We start from the raw sequence: 4,839 nt of genomic DNA on the forward strand, positions 1-4,839 counted from the left end.
AGGGTTTGGATCCCACATACAGACCGGCCGCTCACTGGCTGAGCGAGGTGCGGGCGCAACGCTGAGGGTTGCGATCCCGTTGCCGGTCCAGTACGGGCACGACACTGAGGGTTGCGATCCGTTGCCGGTCACGAAAAAAGACAAAAAGGAAAAAAAAAATAAACAAAATAAGACCTTTATAACAGGAAGCCTTATATGACAATTTCCAAGTTACTGTAGCACTAGTTCAAAAAGCCATACAATTGTTTTAAGAAACAGTATTGCTCTTAACTTCTATTCAGGAAGTAGCGATTTAATTTGAAAGATCCCAAGAAATACTGAAATCTGCACACAGGCATTGCTCACAAAATGCTAGAAGTTGTCAAAAATAGCCAAATGCTTTTATTTCTGTGTATATCCTTCTAAGAGGTACTACAAAGGAACTGAAGAATTTATTTTTCAGAATCAAAATATGAAACTTTTGACACTAAATTAGCTTTCCACTGGCTATATGAACCCTTATCGTTTCCCCATTTCTCTCTCTCCTTCTCAAAACAATTTCTGGCACACACACAAAAAAATCCTCTCTATTGATTAGAAAGTTTTCTTTTAAGATTTGAGCCTCAGGATTTCACTTGAGGATAACAGTAAAATTTTACTCACCATTTCTAAATTCCTGAAACCTCTTAACAGCCCCAATATATTTTGATGAATAAAATACTTAGAAATCTGCTGATACAAATTAAATGATACAAAATTCCTCTGTGGTCACTCATCATCCAGTCATTCTCATATATTGGAAAGGACTGATATAAAATGTTATTGACTAAAAAAGGAAGACAGCCCATCCTCAAGGAATATACCCTCTATCTCAGTCACTGTGTACATTAATACATACATTCCTTAGTGCAGTTGAAATACAGTAGGCTTATATGAAAAGGTAGCCTTTTTTAGATTCCTCCAAATTATGAGCAGCTGGTACTCTGTTAAGACCTAATTCCCTGTTACCAAACACCACAACATCAGATATTACTAATAAGTTCAATTTATTTGGATAAAGGAGCACAACTTTGGATAAAGACCCTATTTTTTCTCTTAAAATAATACTTTAAACCCATTTAAATGACAAAACCCCAACAATACCACTAGTGGTTTCTTACTCCATCCCATCCTTCAGATAGGAATGAAATTTGGATAGAAATGCCACAGCATTTTGAAAAACACAAAGAAGTGAGTATAGTTTTCACTGATGGAAACAAGGTGGTTCAGGCTATGCCATGAAAATAAATCGTGTCGGGCTGGCCCCGTGGCGCACTCGGGAGAGTGCAGCGCTTGGGAGCGCGGCGGCGCTTCTGCCGCGGGTTCGGATCCTATATAGGGATGGCCGGTGCGCTCACTGGCTGAGCGCGGTGCGGGCGACGCCAAGCCAAGGGTTGCGATCCCCTTACCGGTCACAAAAAAGACCGAAAAAAAAAAGAAAAGAAAAGAAATCGTGTTGAAAAGAAACAAGAGACACTTCTTAACCAGAGCATCAAAGGGGCCTTCCAAGTCTTTTTCCAGAATACTGGAACTTATTTTAAATTCAATGTTAAGATCCCACAATCCAATGCTAAAATGAGCAGTCAGAGACATGAAGACATAGAAAAAAGGTGTTCTGGCTAAGTGTCATTTTAACATAATGATGTTAGATAAGTTTTTGTGCCTAGGTCTCCCATTTGTAAAAATAACCTGTAGCAGCTTCCATATTGGGTTCTTTAAACATCCGGAGAATCTTTAGAGCAGGAGAAAAACTATCTAGCAACTGATGCTATGAGGTTCTTTACAAGGATGACTGAAAAGCAATGTGATACTTTCTTAAATGAACACAGTGGTATATATACATACATCTAAATGCTATTCTTTTCAAAAAAGACATCACAGGAAACTGCACATTTATTCTAAAAATGCTGCCATTGCATAAAAGTTTAGACACTTTCTTGAAATTGCATTAGAGTCAGCAATTCATTTTTCTGAATGCATAGCAGTTAAATGTGGTTATTCCTAACTTCAATTTACGCCTTGCTCATTCTTAGAAAGATGTTTAGCAGCTTATATTAAAGACATTTATGTTTATGCACATAAAGGAACTGTATGGTCTTACAAGTGACCTCCTTAAAGGGAACATTTCTTTAAATATTTATGCTTGTTTAGGAAAAAAAAAGGACGTTGTCACTCTATAGGTACAAATCATATTTAGGGACACCTCCCTGTCTTCAACGTCAATTCCTCATTTCTCAACCCCAGTGTTTCTTTTCTTTCTTTTTTTTTTTTTTAAAAAGATGACCGGTAAGGGGATCTTAACCCTTGACTTGGTGTTGTCAGCACCACGCTCTCCCAAGTGAGCGAACCGGCCATCCCTAAATGGGATCTGAACCTGGGGCCTTGGTGTTATCAGCACTGCACTCTCCCGAGTGAGCCACGGGCCGGCCCAACCCCAGTGTTTCTGACAGCACAAATAACTGCCTATTTCTCTCTACCACAATTCTGCTCCTTCATCACTAGGCTTGGATGGTACTGAGTGATGGAGTTGATCATTTTTCTGAAAGATGATTTCCAAAAATTATAAGCCTGACCCCTCACATTAAACAAAGACTACTTACAAGCTGCCCTAACACACAAAAACAGCTTTTCAATTTCACATTCTTATTCCACAGAACCTCTGCAAAACGCCACAATGGAAATCATGTATACAACTTTTTAGAGTATACCCTATAAAACACTGTTAAAGTTACACAGTTAATCAGTTATCTGAAAGAAAATTTAGCCAACAAGTCATGCTCATTAAGATCATGTCATCATCCAAGAGATAACAGAAGGTAAATCATTATCAAAGCCAGATAGTAAGACAGTTCTGTGCCAATTATTATTTTAGTGATTGTGAGTGTGCTCTCTACTGCTCCAAATTTCACTTTTACTAGCTGATAAGCAACAACTCACTAGCTTCCGAATTCTGATGGCTCACTGTCTCCATCCCACCTGAAACTTTATTGCCAAAAGACAAGAAACAAGCAATTATCCACTGAGCAGTTCCCCTCCACTGGGGCTGCATATTTCTCTCTGAAGCCACTCCAATCTTTTCCAATTTTCTTTCTAGAATAACTTAGGGAACCAAGAGTAACAAACACAGTGCTCAAGGAGCCCTTTGATGAATTGATGTAATCTCTATGAAAAGGCTTTTTTTTTTTTCTTCCTAATACCTATCTATTTTTTTAGCAAAAAGAGCCGTTTTGGAATTTTTGCTTTGGGAGCCCATAATTTACAGTTTACAACAGGGGTGTTCTTGAACTATCAACTGAGACCAGTCTGCACATTTTCTTCAAAGTTCAAAGGCAAATGGGGTGAGGGAAGGAGTAGTGGAGGGACATCAGACAGAAGATATGTAAAACGAGGGCGTGGGCTGCTTATTCTACAATGTGGCTAAAGTAGCTACATCCTTTCCAACCTGTGGGGAAAAAAATGTTCCATGCCACTCATAGGACACTCACCTTGAGAATTTTTACAACCACTCTCTCATTGTTAGTGATGTTAATGGCCTCAAATACTTCACTGTACTTTCCCCGACCAAGTTTTCGAACCAGTTGGTAATCATCTTGATTACTGTGAAAGGCAAGAGACACACATAAATGCCAGAATTTGGGATTGACGAAACCTATGCTCATTATACACCCCATCTAGCCGCTTCCATTAATCAAGTACTTGGAAGTGTCTATACATCACACCATAACTCATTACCTAAATGAAAGCCACAAGATAAACTAGGCTCCCTTCACTCTGCAGAGCTCCTAACCTAATTGGCTCCTCCTAGCTTGGGGAAATAGGGTAGGAAGGAAACGCTCTGACCGTCTAGAGTGGTGAGCAAAGCATCCACCCGGAAGCCCAAAGGGTGCCCCTTCTGTCTGTGGCTGCACAGCACCTGCCTATTTCACATCCTCGCTCCATCCTCGGGCTGGACCGCTCACCACGGCGCCACCCCCACCCACAGACAGCTGCCCCGGAGTCCTACCCTTCAGTCCTGACCCTTTCAGGACTGTCCGGAGACGCCAACCCCCAGCCCTCCACCTCTAGTCACCCGGAGTTCACCCACCTGAAGATTTCCCATGCTGACCCTGTTCTGTCACCCAGACTGTTCCCATCAAGTCCCTCCCCAATGACTCGCTCATAAGACTCAGAAACTCCCCCACCCCAAGATTTCTCTCTCTCTCCCATAAATACCCCCACCCAACCCTGTCTTCTCACTACAGACTCCTCAACCCCAAGACCTCCCATTCTCTCTTCATCCAGAGCCCCCTCACAAACCCTTCTCCCACACTTTCCTCCAAATTCCCTTCCAGAGTCTTCCCTGAGAACCCTCTGAATGTCCATTTCGGTCACTTGGTTAAGCTGGAGTCCGCCACGTTGCTCGGCTGAAAGTTATTCTTTTCCCCTTTGTAATTAGTAAGTAATTTATTGGGGAGATACTTTCAGACTATGTAAATACCCTGTTTTTGTTTGGGAAGAGGGAAAGCAGGAAAAGAACTGCGAGTCCTGCCTGAAGGGAGAGGCTAGGGGTTGGGGATGGACTGAAGATGGGGTGGCCAACCAAACTTTTCAACGTTGTGTTTTCTGAATAAGACTCTGCTTCCTCCTCCTTGATATAGCTAAGAGCACAGACTGTAGAGTAAGATCTGTCCAGGTCTGAATCCCAGCTCTGCTACTTACAACCTGCGTGACCTTGCGCCAATTACTCAACCACTCTGTGCTACAGATTTTACAGCATAAAACCAGTAATAGCATGCACTTCACGGGGCTGCAGGGGGAACTGAACAAGGTAAACCATGTGAA

The 4,839-nt window shown here is 41.8% G+C and overlaps 1 protein-coding gene across 1 annotated transcript in view; it reads right to left on the reverse strand.

Annotated features, from left to right (window-relative positions):
* Positions 1-3,609, reverse strand: part of CSNK2A2 (casein kinase 2, alpha prime polypeptide) — a 39,117-nt gene extending 35,508 nt beyond the window's left edge. The window contains exon 1 of the mRNA XM_008574955.1: positions 3,504-3,609. The gene's annotated coding sequence lies outside the window, so the exon portion shown is untranslated. The remainder of the gene's footprint in view (positions 1-3,503) is intronic.
* Positions 3,610-4,839: the final 1,230 nt, after the last annotated feature.

Source organism: Galeopterus variegatus, unplaced genomic scaffold (assembly GCF_000696425.1).
Source record: "Galeopterus variegatus unplaced genomic scaffold, G_variegatus-3.0.2 Scaffold58, whole genome shotgun sequence".
In the NCBI taxonomy this organism is placed as follows: Eukaryota; Metazoa; Chordata; class Mammalia; order Dermoptera; family Cynocephalidae; genus Galeopterus; species Galeopterus variegatus.